This window comes from Numida meleagris, chromosome 3 (genome assembly GCF_002078875.1).
Source record: "Numida meleagris isolate 19003 breed g44 Domestic line chromosome 3, NumMel1.0, whole genome shotgun sequence".
In the NCBI taxonomy this organism is placed as follows: Eukaryota; Metazoa; Chordata; class Aves; order Galliformes; family Numididae; genus Numida; species Numida meleagris.
In genome coordinates, this window is record NC_034411.1 from 93,851,839 (window position 1) to 93,872,045 (window position 20,207).

Consider the following 20,207-nt stretch of genomic DNA (forward strand, 5'->3'; position numbering starts at 1 on the left):
ATGAACATACACTTTAAGTGCTCCCCAACACCCTCCTTTACTGAGGGTAAGTCTGCCTTGCTCCAGATGTTTAGATTGTACACTGCCTGAGGAAAGAACAGCTTCCTAATAATACCTCGTGTTAATGCTGAATAAATAACACAGAACAATACATCATTAAAGATAAAATTAACATGTATTTGCAAATTCTCAGTGCCGGAACTATACAAAGACCTGCCCTAGGGACCCAGACGTTTATCTCAGAAGACAAGTGTCTGTGATGAAGTCTGCCAGATTTAATTGCTGTAATTCATGAACAAGGAAAAGCAAATAAAAGAATAAGACTTAAGTCTTACTTATAATATTGTTGTTGCTACTGTTCCAACACCTATGAATGTTATTACGGATAAGAATCCCACTGCTCTAAGCTTATATAATACTACGGATTACTAGAAATCCTAATCATATGCCACATATGCAGTGAAAAAAATAACTACCCCAAAGAATTCACAATTCACAGGTTAGAGAAGGAATGACAAGTATATTCAACTAAATACCAAAGAAAGGAAGTCATATGAGAATCACAACAGCCTCTTGTTCATAGGTATAAAAAAGTAAATAGGTATTAAACTACTAAAAGAAATTGAGATAATAAGGAATTTAGGAAAAAGAAGAGATGCACATTGAAAAAAGTTGCCGCAAAAAAAGCTGCCAGGTGAGATGGAATTAAGGGGGAAAATGAAAAGTTTGGCACTTGAGCTAAGGAAAATGAGTGATACAAGACAAAATATTTTCAGATATAAATTTATTTCTGCCTGACACAGACCTTTCCTCTAACAATGATGAAAAACAAATGACTAGAAAAAGGCTATGCAGAGAAAACGTTTTACATAGCTTCATACTCAGAAAACGTTCAGCATAACCTTGCTGCTGCAATTTGTTCTTGTTTTCTCTTCCACTTAGTTTCTTAGTCACATATTTTAAAGACCATTGTCAGAACCATGTTTATCTTGGCAGCTTTGCAGCTCTGAAACCAGAGGCTCTACAGAAGTCATGCCTAGAGTCTCTGGGGCAAAGGGAACACAGGGTTGCTTGCTGACTGCAGCACTCTTTGTCACCCCCAACAAAGAGTTCATCAAAGCCCTAGGGACTGCCAGCCTTCCTGGAAGCCATGTTGGTGTGACACTGGGAATTGTGGAAGTTGTGAATATAAAAATATAAGACATTTTAGTAAGAAAAAAAAGGCTACTAGGCCTACATACCTGTCTGTTTCAGTTTCTCTTGCTTCTGTTGGGTGTTGTTGTTTTTTCTTCCCCAGTATCTATTTCAATATTCACTTTTTTCAGAAACGAATATGTTTCTCCACATATCATACAGCATTTGCTTACTTTCTAAAGCTTGTGTCCTCCTTTTTGCAGACAAGAACCTGCTCATAATTTATTCTTTTTTACAATTCTGCCTTCTTTTTATTTTTTGCATTCCTTTCCAGTATCCAGGGGTATTTTACCAATTCCTTTCATATTTTAAGAGTTACTGGCTCTAATACTCATCCTGCTCTGGGAGCATGTGATTAACCTGCCCTCTGTACAGTAAAGAAAAATTCAAACAGGATACTGAACAATGTTGAAAATAGACGGCAAATACACAATGCTAACTGATGTAGAATGTATACCTGAACGTTGCGCTTCATTTTGTTTTGTTCTAAAGAAGAGTGAAGAAGCATATAGCCCTGGGAATGACAATGTATTATGAAAATACTGTTAAAATTCCCATTAGACTGTGAGACTGATAGGTGCACTCATTTCAGAGAGGAAATAGAGAAGACAGAATATGAGGGGGACATTTTTAAAAGCACTTATCAACTAAGATAGACTTTTAAAAATATTTGTCTGTCTATACACTCAGTTCAGGGAAAAGAGTATATTCCATAATGCTAAAATGAAATAGTGCTACAATGAATCAAAATAAACTTTTCAAATGATGCAACAGTAATTATTTAACTGCACAGACGAACAGAGCAGTCAAGATGATGGCATCACTGTGCACACAGCACAGGAGTGAGGAGCATCAGGTAGCACTTGCCAGGAAAACTGAGAGTCTGGAGAGACAGAGAAGGCAAAAGGTGGCCGAGAGAGTGCACACAGCCAGACTGAGGGCCATTACCACCTGGACACATCTTGGAGTGGCTTGGCACAGACAAGGGAGCACAATGGGAAAAGGGTACAAAGGCTGGACACTGAAAGCAAGCAGGAGAGTAAGAAGTAAGGAAAGGCAGGGAGCAAAACCGATGCAAGGAGTCTGTTAGGGAGGGAAGGAGAAAATCAGAACAAGAGTCATTCAGCTCCAGGCAGAGAACGCCCAGTGATAGCTACATGAAGGTCACTTGCTCTGGCCACTCTGCAGCTGCTCCTACTGCCGGCGGTCTGTCTCTGGCTGCTCTTCCCAGCATTCCTCAAGGCGTGCTTAGAGAGCAGTGGGCAGGGGCACCACCTGGGTCCCAGTGTCCCTGAGGAAAATGGCCTCTCCGGCAGGCTGATGGACTCAGGCAGCGCCAGGGCAGAGGTGACCATCCCACAGCAGCACTCCCTGGCTTCGATTTTACTATCTAAAATCTGTACAAAGGAGCTTTGGCATGGTTCCTTCCTTAAATCCTCCCCCAGTTAACCTCTGGTGTTTACTGGAACTAGATGTAGGGATTTTGACAGGAAAAAAGGACTTTAGTTAAATGTGACAATTAAAAATGTTACGCCAAGTCAAAGTAACTAGCACTAATAGTCCCTGTGTTATTTTTCAATCATTCTAAAAAATATTTCAGGATAAAAGCAGAAGGGAAACAGTTTGACTTCTTTGTAAAATCAACAAGCTTTTTAGACATGTAAACACACTGTTCCCTAAGATTAAATGGTAAGACGCCGCTGATCAGCGCAGTTATCACACCAACCTGATCATTTATAAGACTCCTGCAAGTGGGAACTTGTTTTGCAAATGACCAGGGAATCAGCAAGCTTATCCTTGTCTCTGGCAGGTATTAGATGTATAGCTTTATTTATTCTATCCTATCTCCATCTTACAATATGTCTCATTATACCTTCTTTTCTATTTGTATTCCTCCTTTGTCATAGAATCATAGCATGGCTTGTCTTGCAAGAGACCCCAAAGATCATCTAGTTCCAACCTTCCTGCCGCGGTCAAGATTGCCAACTACTAGATCAGGCACTAGATCAGGTTGCCCAGAGCCCCATACAACCTGGGGATGGACAACATCAACAGCAGGGATGTGACAACATCAATAGCACTTTGATTGCTGCATATAGTAAAATCCAATTTTTTCATCAGTATATTTGACTCTCTTCTCTAAGCAAACCACTTAACCATAAAATCATAGAATCATTGAAGTTGGAAAAGAGCTCTAAGATCATCAAGTCCAACCACCAACCCATCACTACTATGTCCACTAAACCATGTCCCTAAGTGCCACTTCTATCCTTTTCCTGAACACTCCAGGGACTCCACCACCTCCCTAGGCAGTCTGTTCCAGTGCTTGAGGCACTGAATGAAGGAATTTGCATTCAGTAACTCTAATATCCTGAGTTCCTGCAGGGAGTATATTAAGTAATCAACATTTTACAATGAGTATTTTGGTTTCCTTCGCAGTACTATCAGCAGAAAGGACTATGGACTCCTGTACAGGTTTATTTAAATTGTGAACAGTGAAACTGCAAACACAAACCCAGATGGTGATTCCCACCTCTCTTCCTTGGTCTACTTGTATTAATTAACCAGTATTGAGAGAGGGGTAGAGAGGTCTGGGCAGAAAGCAGTAGAAGGTTTTTCAGCTATGACCATTTTGATTTGGATACTGGATCCTATTAACCTGTTTGCCTTTAACTGCAGGCCAAGACCCATTAGCCTTTGTACTAAGTGGTACAACATGGTGTGAAAGCATCCTGGCAATGCTCTCTTACACATTAAAGCCAAGCTAATACTTCATTTAAGCTGCTTATCTGAAATCCATACTGGGGATCTGATGGAAGGATTTAGGATGAGTGACGGCTTGAAAATGTAGAAGCAAACTGACAGCTAACCAGTTTCTAATACTTGTAACCACAGACAAGGAAGGAGCTTTTAAGAAGCAAAATGTTTAAGAAAGAAATGTGAAACAGAATACAAAGGATAAGCTGGTGAATAGTAAATCACATGCTGTTCCACCTACTGGATAAGTTGGTGAACAGTAAATTACATGCTGTTCAGCCTTCTGGGTGAATCTCTCCCTTTAGAACAGAACAAGAAAACCTAATTCGTAACTTTTTTGGAAGACACAGCAGTGAGCTGCGTGCATAAGCCATAGAGTACGACCACATCTGGTATGTCACATCACATGGAAGGACAAAAGGCAGTGATTCTGTCCTACAGACGTTGCTGGGAGGGAAGTGGGGCAAAACTTAGCAGTAGTCCTTTGCATGAACAGCCCAGTGTGACCTACTTCAGATCACATCTTACAGACTGCAGATTTCAAGCTGTTCTCAAACCAGCTATGAAAATTAGAAACAAAATGTTTTTCTCTATAATTTGGTACATTTTCTTCATGTGCAGCCAGCTATCCTAACTTTTGTGGAGGTCCTTCTGGCTTCTCATGGAGAAATCAACTTTTAAATAAATAAAAAATATTGTTTTTCTAAAACAAACATCAGACATGTTATCAAAGTATAAATAAAATCACTGAAAAAATTGTATTTAAACTGATTACATTTCCTGTAATGTTGATCTCCCAAGTACTCTGGAGTAAAATTATAACTGCTATACAGTAGATTTGCATTATACAATGATGATTATGAGAATAAACTAATGAGTCAAGAAATTTCTGTTATTTCTGAATTTGCTATAACAACATAGGTGTGGCAATTGCTAACTCTTATAAAAATAACAAGATGCATCTAGCAATAGAAGCATATATTTTAATATTACAGTTGTATAAATAACTGCAATGGTAATACCCATCTATGTCTTGCCTGAGGGTAATAAATATCATTAGAGAACTAGCAACATATGAGACTTCAGAATCATACAACCATAGAGGTCGGAAGGGACCTCAAGAGATCATTGAGTCCAACCCTCTGCTACAGCAGGCACCCTACAGCAGGTTGCACATGTAGGTGTTCAGATGGGTCTTGAATATCTCCAGAGAAGGAAACTCCACACCCTCTCTGGGCAGCCAAACTATATGCAACACATTAAGTGAATAGTAAATATTCTCCAGATTAGCACAACAGATAGCTATTCTACCCTGAAAGATAACCCTAACTCCACTCAGACTGAGTGCCCTAAGTGACTTTCCTGACTGACAGATGAATGTTTCTGATCTCTTTCAAGACTAAGACAAATAACACATCTCTCCTGTCTATAGCTTATGAACTAAGACAAATATAACGCATTGGATATCCAGGAAAGCACTTTAAAATGAAAAGTCTAAAATGCCTCAGAGAGCTTACAGAGCAAGACCTCCAGACTGCTGAACACTGAAAATATTTCTTTAATTTAGGAATGAAAATCACTTTACTTTTTAATAATTGAAGGCTAAGCCACTGACAATTATTTCCTTTTAAATGGCTTATAAATAACATTTTTAACATGGAATATGAAAATGAAAAGACAGATGAAGGAAATCAAAGTTGCAGTCAAAAGACATGAGCAGCACCAGATTTCTCACAGCTCCCTGTAAGTACTGTAAATTGTCTTCTGCTTTTACTCTTGCTCCTTCTACTCAAATAACACAAGTGTCCTTTTCTGAAGAGAACTCAGAGCTGACTGCAAAATCCGTATCTGACTGGTTCTAAGAACCAGCCACAGCTCCCAGCGTCTCCCGGCAGCAGCAGCTTTCTGCATGTCTGACTGCAGCACTGTTCTCGCTTTGATACAGGTCATTAGGCTGGGGCTCCTGTTGGAGCTATCACTGAAATGGCAGCCCCCAGGGACTACGCTGTTGCAAATTCAGATCAGGGGAGTGAAAAACACATTTTCAGATCTTTTAAAAAGCCGTTTCAAACTCCTTGTTCAAACACAGATTCTCATTATGGTTCCTGGTCCTGTTCCGATTGTACCTAGACAGAATCCAGTGACGGCACCGCAGCTTAAATTCATCCTCCTGAATGCATTCAGTACTCCCTCTGAATATCGCTATAATAATAACTCTTTGCACGCGCATTCCAAATCTCGTCTGCAGAATTCAAAGGGGTGTTACAAACATCCAGGGACACATCCTGTTCTCTCAGCAGCAGCCAGAGAGCTTCTCCAGCAGGACACCGCCAGACACACAGAGCAGAGGGCACTAAACTGTGGAGCGAGGCGCCCCGCATGACCCCGCACAATGAGGTGGAAAACGGAAGCCCCTGCCAATATAACAGAAGCTGTGGGAGTTTATGCAATTTGGGATCTGCAGAATGAGAGCTGCCAACCTGTTTTCACCAAGATGATTTGTTTTGCCACCCAGCTCTCCTTCTGGGCTTATTTATGCGTATCCAAGGCTGTAACAGATCCTAGCTCTTCTGCTCATGCTCCAACCTGGGCAGATACAACGCAGATTCGGTCAGGGATTAATTAGCTTAGACAGAAGATTGTGCTAACTCAGCTTTAGGAGCTGTCTGCCAGACCTGGCTCCCAGCCAGCCAGTCTCTGTCTGCCTGCACCTGAGCACGCAGCCTGGCGTCGCTGCTCCGTGTGCAAGATGGGATGCGCTGCCTCAGTACTACATTTAAATACTATGCTCGTTATGTAGATGAAAAAAATCAGAATCAAAGACATTAAAAGATAACCCAGTGCTGACAGTGACAGATTTGAGCATAAAATCCAGTACGTGAACACTGCTCTGATGGTGGATATTTGCTAATAATGATCAACACAGTCTAAAGATTAATGATCACCTGAACTGCAGTTCCATTTTTAAATCCTTATGGGTAGCTACAGAGACAGCTCCCTCCTGAAAAGAGGCCACTGTTTTTTCCATCAACATGCAAGCTTCATATGACTATCAAGTAGCAAGGTGGGAACAGCACAGGTTTTCATGGTGTGTGTCATAGAATCACAAAGCTTGGGAAGACCTCTAAGATCATCTAGTCCAGCCATCCGCCTACCACCAATATTGCCCACTGAGTCAGTAGAGAAAGGATTCAGTTGTGGCCTGTGTAATTCTTGGTTGGCTAGCTTAGCGCTGCATAGAATTTTTGCCATTAATTGCCTTTCCCATTTCAGCTAATTCTCTGCTGCATGAGCTAACTGGGGGTGGAGCCAATTTTCACAGCTTTTGGGGTTTTACATGACTTTTCATGCTGTAGAGTTACAAACTATTCTTTAATTGAATTAAACACTTGACTGTGTTCATAAATGTGGAAAGAATACACACTCCCTGCTAAGAAACAGGAAAAGATATTGATTTTTAAGCTTGAAACCTCCTTATAATGCTTCTGAAACTTTTGTGGTTGTCAGTTTTGTTGTTACTAGCGTTGTGGAGATTTTGAATAGTAAGTATCTAAGGCTCTGAAAGCAAAATTTAAGAAGAGAGGCAAAAGAGGACCAGGAATTGATAATGGTCCATAAGACCTTTCATATTTATGTTACTAGTTCAGATTCAACCTAGCTGAAATAATGGCTAAAAGTTGTTAAGGTCTGCAAGCTGATCTGCAGCTGTGTGAAATGACTGCAATCCTCTGGCCCCAGCTATACTAACTACACTGAATGAAGGCTATCAGCATACCACTCCTCCCTGCACTACAGTTTCAAAGCACTACTCTAGGCATCGAATAACTACATCAGCAAGCATTTTTAAAAGCCAGTGCATTTTTGTATCTTTGTTATATTAGTGTATATCAATACATTGATGGTATGGTTACAGTAAATTATACTACAGAGTTTTGAAATAGTTTATCAACACTATTTAATTCTTGAAATAGCCCTTACTCACGCAAAGCTTCAACTTCTGTCCCTATGAGGAGTGCAATAGGACTGCATCACCTCTGCTTTGCTGTACTGTACCAGGTAATCTGCAGATCCGCATTGCCACAAATCCTATCACAAATGCTCACATATTTTTTTTAAATGAAAAAACCTTTTCAAAATAAAAACAGTTTGGAAGCTGAATACCCTGTCCTCCTCCTTACCCTTACTTCTCTCTGTGTCTTTCATACAGCCAACTGTCTGTCCCAGAAATCAATACTCATATGCTTAGACCATGACACAGTGAAATTAGTTCTGAGCATTTACTTATGTTTCAGCAGCTTCACTGGCTTTTGAGCTTGGAAACATTTTACATTTTTTACAAACTAACTGGCATAAATGTTGATATATCGAGGCTTATTTTTCAGCCTCAGATGCACATTTAATCTTGCGATGCAGAGCAAGCACACCAGGTGAACAGTATGTAAATTTTCAGGATTCTGTCTGCCTTACAGGGAGAGTGATTTTTTACTGCAGATTTAATGTGGCAACACAAATCCAGAGCTACAACATTGATTAATATCTGTCAAAATACAGAAACTCAGAGCAAAGGATTCACCTTAGTTTCCTCTGCTGTGCAACTATGTATGGTAACACCAAATTAAACTCAGTGATATTTGAAATGGTGGCTAAACAATATTGTAGCAATGTCTACTTTACATACTGACTGCAGCTGAAAGGCAAGAAATAAGTTAAAAAACACACTGATGGTGAAATATAAGACTTATTATAAAGCGGAATTCCTGAGATCAATTTGCCTACTGTAACTTTTCCATCTCTTATCCCAAACTCTATATAAATTGCATGATACTCACACATACTTAAAAAACCCACAATCCATTCATATATGCTATTTTGCACGAACTAGTTTTCTTTCAATATTGCCAGAAGTGTCTAGCTAAAATCTACATGGATATCTTGCTAGGTCCTTAGAATTCATGCTTTCTGTAATACATTGTGTAGATAAACCATAAGAGAACTTCAGCAAGTATGGGATCAAGATGTGTTATGAAGAAAGGAATCTGAAATATGTGGACATAGCATCGTTATAACAATCTAAAAAGGTCTGAGTCAAACCCAGCACCCATATTACTGGCTTGACAGACAAGATGATGTCTGAACAAAAAAAGTACTAAGGGGAGCCCAAGAAGGAAGTCCTGCTTAAATCATGCCCATCTTCCAAGGATGAACTAAAGGACTGAGTTAGGATTTATGAGGAAAACAAGGAAAGAATGGAGCCAAAGATACACAAGGATGGCAATATTTAATAAGATCAGAAGTGACTGCGATAGGAGGATGAACAATTGTCTAAGAGAATTATTAGGTAATTTGGTTAGAGTGGTTTCAGCAAGCAGCAAGGTCAGAAGTCAGTTTGAAGGGGTTTATAATAGCACTGAAGATCTGATGCTTCTAACAGAACAGAATGTGGATGCATAACTAGCACATTCGGTGATCCTGGAGAAACAATGGGAAGTAATGGAGAGGGAAACAGACTCAGGATGTTTTTTTTAGGGATTGGGCAGGTTAACAAAATTAATATAGAACTGAATTAGGAAAGGAAGTATCTAGATTGATATGGATATCAGAAAATCAGTATAGAATGACAGTAAGCATGAAAGACATCAGGAAACAGGGCAGGAAGTGATCACAAGGAAAAGAAAATTTGAAGAGGAATAGATGAGAAATATCTGTATCTGCCTCAAAAGATGAAAAGAACAGTGGTATATCTAGCTGTCTGTATGGAAACAATTGAAAAAACATTCACACTGAGGACAGATAAGCACTGGAAGAGGATACACGGAAAGACTGGATCCTGTGGAATCCAGAGTCTCCACCATTGGAGGCATTTAAAGCTCAGCTGCACAATATTCTGAACATCCCCACATACCTCTGACACTGTTTCTGCTTTGGGCAAGGGAGTAGACTAGATGACCTTGAGTGATCCCTTCCAATGTGAAGTACTATGTGAATCAATGTCAGAAGAATAGAAGAATGGAGATACACTAGACAGACAGAAAAATCACCTCACAGTTTATAAGGTTGTTTATGTGAAGAAATTACCAGGATTTTATTATAATTTATTGTATAAAACAGGCCCTTAGGAATAGATATTCAAAGGCACTTTCACTTCTGAAACTGTAGTAAGTATATAGTGGAATTTCCCGGAGTGCTTATATCTAAGTCTTAGCAATGGAGGATTTCCTACATAAGCAGCTTAACAGTCCAGGTCTTTTATAAAACCCATGCAAGTACAGTGAATGTCGTAAAGTCTGTGCATATCTGAAACATGTCCTCAAGATAGAAAGGTAAAGGAAAACTAAAGGATATAAACAAGAAAATTAAACACAAATCACAATTTAATAGTTACATTTCACATGAAAATTCAACTTATTCACTTCTAAAGGTCTTAATTACAAGAGCTGTTCTGAAAGTAATGCCTCCTATCTTATTATGTTGGCCCACAACATCAGAAGTGGATGCTGGTGGTACGGCAGTAGGGGTTGAACCTTCCTGCCAACATTCCGTTACATTCTGTCGCTGTGCGACAGATGGCAGCAGAGGGGCACTCTGACAGAATGGTGTCTGACATGGAAGTGTGTATGAAGCAAAGGTGTGGAACTGAATTCCTCCAGGAGAAAAATAGTGATGCTTGCTGAAGGTTTATGGGGACCAAACAGTGGATGTGAGCACACTGAGGCACTGGGTGGTGCATTTTAGTAGTGGAGACAGCAACAGTACGTCACCTCCGCTGGTGCTGCATGCAGGCTCTTCTTCATTGCTGGTGGAAAAGCACAGCTAATGGAGGTGAATATGCTGAAAAATGCTGTTTTGTAACTGAGAATTTTCTTTATCAAATAGTGTCATCGTGTCCTTCGCATCTCCTGTAGTTTCCGTGGAAATACATAGGAGGCATTACTTTCAAATAAACTTATGTATTCAGAGAAGCATAAATTCCTTGAAATACATTTACTATATATGAAAGTAAAATATTATTAAAGTCTCTTCTCTTTAAAGTGTAATAAAGATTTTATACATGAAAGATGAAACATTCTTATGCTAATTATGACAACAAATTTTAAAGTCCTTTTACTCAGTTCCAGAGATGCAATGGGCTAATAAAACAGGATCTAGACAAATCTTTCAATAATATGCTATTAACTTAATATTTGACATCAGAAAAGTGTAGAACAGGACATATGAGTAGATGAAAATCCCAGCCTCTATCAGGATTTTAGAAGACTATGAGAGAGGAAATGTGGCACAGGTGCCAGGAGTGTGCTCTAACAGAATTTTATACTTCCAGACTAGTTAGCAGCATTCTTCCAAAGAAGAGAATAGATGAAGGAGAAAACCTGAATATCTAATGGAAGCTTTGCTGGTAATATATAATTACAGAATCAGAATCAGAGAATGGTTTGGGTTGGAAGGGACCTTAAAGATCATCCAATTCCAACCACCCTGCCATGGGCAGAGACACCTCCCACAAGACCAGGTTACTCCAAGTCCCATCCAGCCTGGCCTTAAACACAGGGATGGGACATCTGCTGTAAATATGGGGAACCTGTTCCAGTGCCTCAGCATTCTCAAAGGAAATAACTTCTTCCAGCTCCCTCATCTGAAACCTACCCTCTTTAAGTGTAAATCCATTGTGCCTTGTCCTATCACTCCCCAATAAAGGACTGCTACTACTTGAATACTTAACTTACATTCTTCTGCAAAAATTAATCTCACGCGGGCATTTTTTTTATAGTCTTTCACAAGTCTCATCATTTTAACAGCTGTGTCTTCCCTGCTCTGTTAGACCTGCTAAGTAGATTCAATCTTACTGTATTCAATTACATGTTTTATTTTCTATGTTTACATTTGAAAACACCACCTCTTCTTTGAGGTGAAGGGAATTCTGTGTGCTCAAGAAAATACCCATGACAGAATTTTACACTTCAATGCTTGAATCTCTCCTTGCCTCAGAATTTACATTTGTCACTTTTTTTGGTGTATTTCATCTATATATAAATGCTTATCTATCACCACATATGTTTACATAATTATTATTTTCTTATTCATTATGTATTTTAACACTGTCTACAAAACCAGTATGTACCTGAACAGATTCTTCAAAGTCTGTACCTTTTTTCATGTATAAATAAGGCACATGCACCACAAGGTGCAGTGCTTTAATGTAGCTAGAGGTCAATGTCACAAAATAACTCCCATATTTAAAACAAGTTCTTGCAGAGGATAGCCAAAGTCTCCCAGTTCCAGAATTTGTTTCTTAAACTGGAGACTGTAAAAGGAGACTTGTGACTCCCAGATAATGTGAAATACCGATGAGGAACTGATACAATGACACAATGCTATTTTGTTTCTCTTGCTTGTAATGAAAACATTTCTCTATGCAGAATCACTTATCTGAAACAAATGGCAGGCATAGGCATAATAAAATGGTTTTGAACATTCTACATCAAAAACAATATCAAAGTTGTTTACTTAACAGAAGGCTGATTTTCCAATGTTAGTATCTTCTACCTTTCACAACTCAAGTACCTGTGTGGGACTCAGGTGTATGAGGGACTCCTCACCAGACCGTGCTAAAAAAGACGCATTTGCTTTATGAAGGTTTACATAAGTACATGGAAAGGAAAGGAGAAAGGCAGGTGTTGCATGAAAAATACTTTTAGTAAAACACAACCCTCCTCACTGAAGATAATACCATGTTTGTGTCAATATGTCCTTCATTTTACTTGCCCTATTTTAGTTTGGATTGTGTGTAAGTACTCATTATGCATCACTCAAACAGAAACAAAACAGGTTAGAACATTACACAGCATTAGGGAGTGTAAACCCAGACATAATGGACAAAGCCCTAATCATCCTAAAGCTTTACTGAGCATTGGAAATTGATTTATGTCTTATAGTTTTCAGGAAAGATTTTTGTGAACTCAGATATCCTTGGCAATGATAAATAAAGTAGTTACTGTGGGGTCAAAGGCCCATCATTATTATTTAAAACAAAACAAAACAAAACTATCTTTCCTGACACAGACCAAATAAGCAGAAAGTTTGGCATGATTTTTTATTAAAAATAAATAAGTGTGAATGAGAATATGCTTGTAAGGACAAAAAAAATCTGTAAATGAATATTTTTTATTTGAATGCAAAAAAAATCTCTTTCTCAAGTACTTAGACTCAGTTTCAAGTAATCAATAATGTGATCATTGCACCACGTGTGAAATACAGCAGCCACAAAGGGTCCTTTCTGCACGTGCGTTTCACACACAGGTTTGTACGAGCCTAGTGGGAGGACAGCATTTACTAGCGCCATGAAAATTCTTTATGTTTCTGCTGCAATCAAAATTCCTGGTTCATATGTACATTTTAAGCTGTAATTTGATGTAAAATATAGCCAGCATGAGACTCTGTCCCATTTTCTTGAACTGTATATGAAGTAGGCTGATTTTCCATGTCTCTGTATACTTCAGTAGCATTAAACAGTTCAGTCTTGTTTGTTATTTTTTCTGAAGGCCCATTTTTCTTACTGGTAGCTCTCATCAGCTGGGATCTAGAAAATTCCTACCTCCTGGAGAAGGATCTATGCTATTTTTCTTTGCTGTCCAATGCAACCTTATATGGATAGCTCCAGGAGCATCCCAAAAGTCTGGATTCAGGCAGCAGAATCTGTTTGGATTCAAGACTGATGATCAGCTAAAGTGTACGGCAATGGAGAGAAAAAGCACAAAAGCATAAGTAGCAACAGGCAAAGTAAGAATCTAGCAGGACTAGAGAACTTTGTCCACAAATGGGGTCAGGACTTCAGTACCAGTCATTGGTGCATCACTTCTGCTTTCTGTATTGGATAGATGTCCAGATTTTGAACAAAGAAAATGAAACTCACGCAACTTCATTCTCGGGTACTCATAGGTCCAGTTACAAATTTTAAGTAACTTTTACATGAAGAGAGCTCTGATCAACTGTCCAAGGGAAAAGGAAGTGGCAGGGGGGAAAAGACAACATATAATGGTAGCATTTGGAACAGCTGTGCAAAAAGATGAGAGATGAGTGGCTGAAGGCAAAGAAACTGAAAAATAGAGCCTGATAATGGAATTCTGGCTTGAGAGTCAGTGGGAATGAGAAGGATGTACAGAAACCTGGGAAACCAGCCCAGGCGGAATGAGGGATGAAGTACAGATACTGAAGACAAGGAGGTAAAGAGTAACCTCTTGGGCTATGCACAAGGTGAAAAATAAAGAAAAAGAATCATAGAATAGAACCACAGAATCACCATGACTGGAAAAGACCTCCAAGATCATCCAGTCCAACCGTCCAGCTACCACCAATACTTCCGCAATAAACCTTAGTACATCTAAACATCTCCTGAACGCTTCTAGGGACAGTGACTCAACCACTTCCCTGGGCAGCTCATTCCAGCAACTGACCACTCTTTTGGTGAAGAAATTTTTCCTAATATCCAACCTGAAAAAAGGTTAACCTGAAAAAAGAGTAGGGGGGAACAAGAAGTCGGTGAGGAAGGATATTAGGACATAGCTAGAAATACAACAGCTGGAGAAAAGAGGAGTAAACGAAGTCCTTCAGATTTGAGCAGAAAGTCACTAATGACTAAAAAACATTTTGGGGACCTGACATTTTGGAGAACCAAATTTTAGACTGTCATGACTCCTGTGTCATCAGCAAATATATGTGTAGCCTAAGAGAAATCAAAAAAGAATGTTGTAATTTATTCCTCCAGCAGCAGTTTTCACAGAAGATGATTCCATGCATCTCTTTTAATAAAAGGATACATGGTGTGGGGGATTTTAAGGTTCCAAGCATACTCATAATTCAAATGGGTGTTAAGATATTCTTATGGGTATGTATTTTTAAAATCTTAAGTGGGTAGGTACTCTCTTCATATGTGGGTGCTGTTTCCTTCTCTTTCTGAAGGTAATTCTGCCTCTGCCTATGCCTCCCTCTGTCCTTCTTCCTCTCCTTCTCACACACATTTTTACATTAACTTTTTTAACATGACCAAATCAAGGACAAAGATGTTGGAAGTGTCACATTGCCTATGTAACCTATCTTTTCCCCATCTTGCGAAGGGGAATCACGGTGGAGGCTAACTGTATGGCTCATACACCGTTTTTCTCAGAATACACCTGCCTCATCCAGTGTACAAGATAGCCTTGCTATAAGAATGAATCAGAACAACGTACCCAGGAAGGTTCGTTTAGTGAAGAATTTTGAAGAAATACACTAAAAAATTGGGACAGCACTGAAAGATGAGAAGGAATGGTTAAGGTAATTGAAAGTTAGCCTAGAAAATAAGATTCTATCCTTTGTTGTCATAAAGTCCACATGGTACAGGTGGTCACTAAGAGAATGCTCTTCATTTTCCATGTGACTCACTGAGATGAAGCATATGAATTTGCAGAAGTGATAAATGCTGGAATCAGTATGAGCTGAGTTGAGAAAGTTCCATATAACAGTAAGGAGTCAAAGGTTTTGGACCTCAGCACCTCAGAATGGTCTTGTAGATCAGTGGCAGCTTTTGATCACAGTTTTTACCTTTCCTGTCTATAAAATGGAAATCACATTCTCTTCCCATCTCAGGGGCCTGTGGTAAAACTAATTTAATGTTTGTTCATCACTTAAATTCTATAGCAATGATCACTAAGAAAACCCCAAAAGGAAATTATTTATAATTCTGTCTTCATAGCAGAGCTTAAGTACTCTTTAGTAAACAAGGTATGGGGCCACACACTGAAAAATATTCAGAAAACAAAATACTGAACAGATGCTCATTAAGTGGCTATCATACACTCTATGAACTGAATGAGAAAGAGATCTTCTAAGAAAAATATGTGGTCATGTAATTAAAGAACTCTTCATAATGCATATGCATGGAGGAGGTTAAATTAAATTGCCCTAACAAAGTTAATTCTGGCATGTATTAGCTTCTGAGTGCTTGGACTACTTAATGTAGAATTTCAATTTTCAACACAGAATACGAAGTAACTGAAGATCCTGCTGAGTGAGATCTGATTAAAAGACGTACATTAACCATCTGTATTTTTTTCATCCAGTTCAAAACAGAATTTACTTTTGACTATTGGTAATGTAATATTGGAAAATTTGTGACAACTGGAATATTGGAATGACTGTTTCACTGCCAGTTCATCTTCTCCAGAAAACTAAAGTGTGGATCTGTATTTTAGCCAAACTTTTCCTTTATCAACATAAACAGCAGTGGAGGCACATTAAAGTATAGAGACCATCCATATAATATGCCACAACCTACCATTCATTACCATTTGAATTAGTTAAACTACATGAATTCAACTAGCAATTTCTGACTGATTCTCACAAGTAAAGAGTATATTCAGCTTCTATTAACTTCAGTGTGTTTTTCAGGACTCCAGAAAGTTGAACTGTTAACAAACATAGAGATGAACAACAATACCCATCATCATAGAGTAAGAGAGTTCCCTCGATGCAGACTGCACAGACATAGAAAAATGCAGTGAGACATTTGTCTCTTTCAACAAGCCGCCAAGCCTTCGCGCCAAAGGCTACTCCACTGGGTCTTCATTATTGTACTCATTACTGGTCTCACAATTTAAATTAACTGTTTGCGGCTTTGAAAGACCGTAAATAAGAAAAAACAATGCCCCATAAATATGCCAGTATTTTGTTGTTCTTCCTGTTTGAAATGAAAACAGATCTTTTTTGGTGGACACTCCCTTATTATAGAGATTTCTTGTTTTAATTGAGGATGGGTTTTATGCGGTAATACTCCTTGAAAAGAATCAATAAATTAATCTTCATAAAATATTTTAAGAAAATCATGAAGACTTCATCCAATGCAGAAGGGTTTTCCCATAAGAATTTAACATTAACTTTTGCAATACAGGAACTTTCTTAAAGAAAGCACAGCTTTCTTTCAACTTAGAAAAATGAATTTAAATACTAGGATATTTATAAATATTTATAGAGGTGGAAGGAAATGCCCAGAAATACGAGCAGACATTTAACAATTTTCTTGAAATACTTCAGTGAATTATTTACCTAACTCTTTCCACTTTTCAGACAGCTGGACACTTAATTCCCAAGGCAACTTCTGTGAATCCCTTTAGATATCCACTATGGGAAAACAAAGACTAATCCCCCAATCTGACTAACAAAAGACCTTGGGACGTGTGACCAAAGGGTTGTTACGCCGGTATAAAAGGTTGTAAGCACGTACTATAAGGGGTCTTCTGCACTAGCAACAGAGTCGTGTCTCAATTGCCACAGTCCACTTTTACCTAACACCTTCTAAAACTTTAGTTCAAATATTTTTGAAATTCAATATTCTACACAACCTACAATGAGTCATTCCAAACATAGGAAACTATTCAAAAAATATATTTTTTAAAGGTTTGTATAGGAGCAGACAGATTACTTATATTACTTGCACTAAACTCCAGATAATTCAGGGACTGAGAAGGGTAGTATTACAAGAAGGAAAGCTGAAGATTAGATTTAGATATTTACATGCTGCCCCTGTCAAAACTCCCAGTGGAATCAGTTATGCCTATTAAGCCTAGAAAGAGATTCAGCAGACCAGCCACTTGCTGTCCTAACTCCACTGACTAAGAAAGCAGCAGATAAACCTGCATGTAAACACCTATTTTTTGTCATTTTAATCTAATCCTGAAGAAAATACAACACTAAATTTTGAAAGCATGCCATCATTTCTAAGTTTTGTTACACAGACTGCTGGAAAATACATGCTCAGAGAAATAACTAGCAAGAATCAAAAAGGCACAGCATCAAAACTTATATAGTTTTATTAGCCCTGTTTAAATACATAAAAGATGAAGCCAAATCAAGCTTTCACCTCTACTTTTTCACATGGATGAGTGCTTTTGTTTGTGAAAACCATAGACTCTTGGTACATATAGGTATTAGGTGTATCTGTTTATCTGATTAATAAAATTGCTTTCATGTGAAATACACTGTCAGTGTAAAAAACGCTTCAGAAGAATGTCTCTTATATCAGCATATTGATTCAGAGATCATACCCTGCTCTATGAATTCATTCCCTGCTTTCATTTGCGCTCAAGGATATGACCCATCACATTTGTAAAACACGGCTATATATTTAAGTATATATTTAAAGTAAAATTACAGTTTTAAGAGATGGATTTTTTTTTAAGTGTGCAAGGCCTAACTTACCACAGCTCAAAGGAAGTCTACACCTTGCTGATCAATACACTCACTACTTAAAAAGTTTTGTATATCTTATATAAAGAATACTGACATTTTTCACACAACCAGCTCCGTGGGCACTTGAGGACATGCACCATACACTGGTGTTCATAAACTTAAGAATGTTAAGTTGCTATCTCTTCTGTTTGCATCATTTACCTCTTAAACTTTGGACTCCTTGGTTTCATGTTCATAATCAAATTCTAAGATAAAGATTTTTTTTAACATTTAAATACTTTTTGATCCTGAATTTTTTATCACTTGGGCACTTCTTCACATTCCAGCAAACTATAATAATTGATAATCACTGATTTTACAACACTTGCACTTCCAAAGCAATTTTTATTGTTATTTACACATTTGAAACTTACAAATGTAGGCAGCTAAATACTATAGCTCTGAAAAACAGGGAAAGTGAGGTATTTAAGTCAGTATTTGCATATGACTCAAATTACTCAATTTCATGTGGAAATTAATTTCCTCTGTGGAATCCATCGTAGTTTTGTCCCTAGCTATTTTTGAAAACCATGTCACTTAAGAGTCAAAATACAGACTTTGGCAAGAAAAGTATCACTACCCGAACACAGTAAATCTGTTGCAGAACTGAAATCAGAACACTTCCAAGTTGTAGTTTCTTGCTTATTCTCAAACAGTTCTATTGAACAGTTCTACAGAACTTCATATTTCTGAAGCCTGTTTGTTTTTTTGTTTGTTTGGGTTTTTTGGGGGGGAGAGGATGCTGGTTATTTTTTTGTTTATTTGGTTTGTCATGGGTTTTTTTCCCATTTATTGACTGAAGTGCATTTGAGATTATTTTTGGCATCATTACACTGGGTCATGAAACAACATGTTTTGGCACCTGTTAGCCTCACTAGCAATCTGCTTACTCCAGGCTGTCATCCTTGTGCTGCTTCTGGGTATGCATCTGACAATAGTCTTGCAGGTTTGCTGGGATCTAGAGTTTTGCAAACAATGGAAAAGAGAGGAATGTGAAAAAGCTGCATAGGGATTCAAGTGTTTTAGACCTGTTGATTTTGTTTTTTAAAAATGTAAAAAATGATACTGTTCATTCCTATATGTTCCATTGTATTGCTTACAGTTGATACTTAAAGCTAACACATCTAAAAAAGCCACAGAGATCCCTTCTGCAAAATTTGTTTGTTAGCACTTGAAAATACTCAACAAGGGGATTTTCAGTTACATTGTGCTAACCACATCATGTAGTGGGGAGTTTAGTGAAACCCTGGCACTAGCAGTAAAAATTATGATGAGGATATATCTTACTTTAGTCTACCAGCTTAAATTAATTGTATATGTTCAGTTCTCAATCTATGTGCAGAGATTTCAGGCTGAGAAAAAAAGTATTCAGTTCTGGTTCTGAGATGGTTTACAAAGACCATTCAAAGCGATGATGAGATCCTTACATAGAAATTATTAGCAGACACTAGTAAAAATATGGTACCAATGTAGAATCAGTGGAATTACTGATAAGTGATGTACATAAATTATCCATTCGCACAACAGAATCTACTCAGTTTTCACATCTTAAAATACTGAGAGTTCAGTGTGCAATTTTTCTTTAATTTAAAGCCAACTGATGTAAGTATGAATGTTCAACTCATAGCCACGTAGCCAGAAGCTCTGAAGGAAAAGGTGCTACTTAAAAGCATGATATTTTCCTCTGACTTGGTACCTACAGACACATACTTCCTTTCACTTAATTTTATTTTTCTGGTACATCGGCATCTAAGCTGATTTCCTAGGTTTCCTTTATTCTCACTAGTAAGGAATACTATTCTAGAGTTTGATTCATATGACCTATTTAGATGTCTACCTTACAAAGAGATGAATAATGCCCTAAAAGCATCTGTTTCTCTCTACTGACTATAAAGACAGTCTAACCAAAGTCAATTTTGATATAAAAGATATCTACATTAGGACAGACAAATTTCACCCTAGAAGCCATGAAAGGGAGCCCAAGAGTGAATGCTATTTTC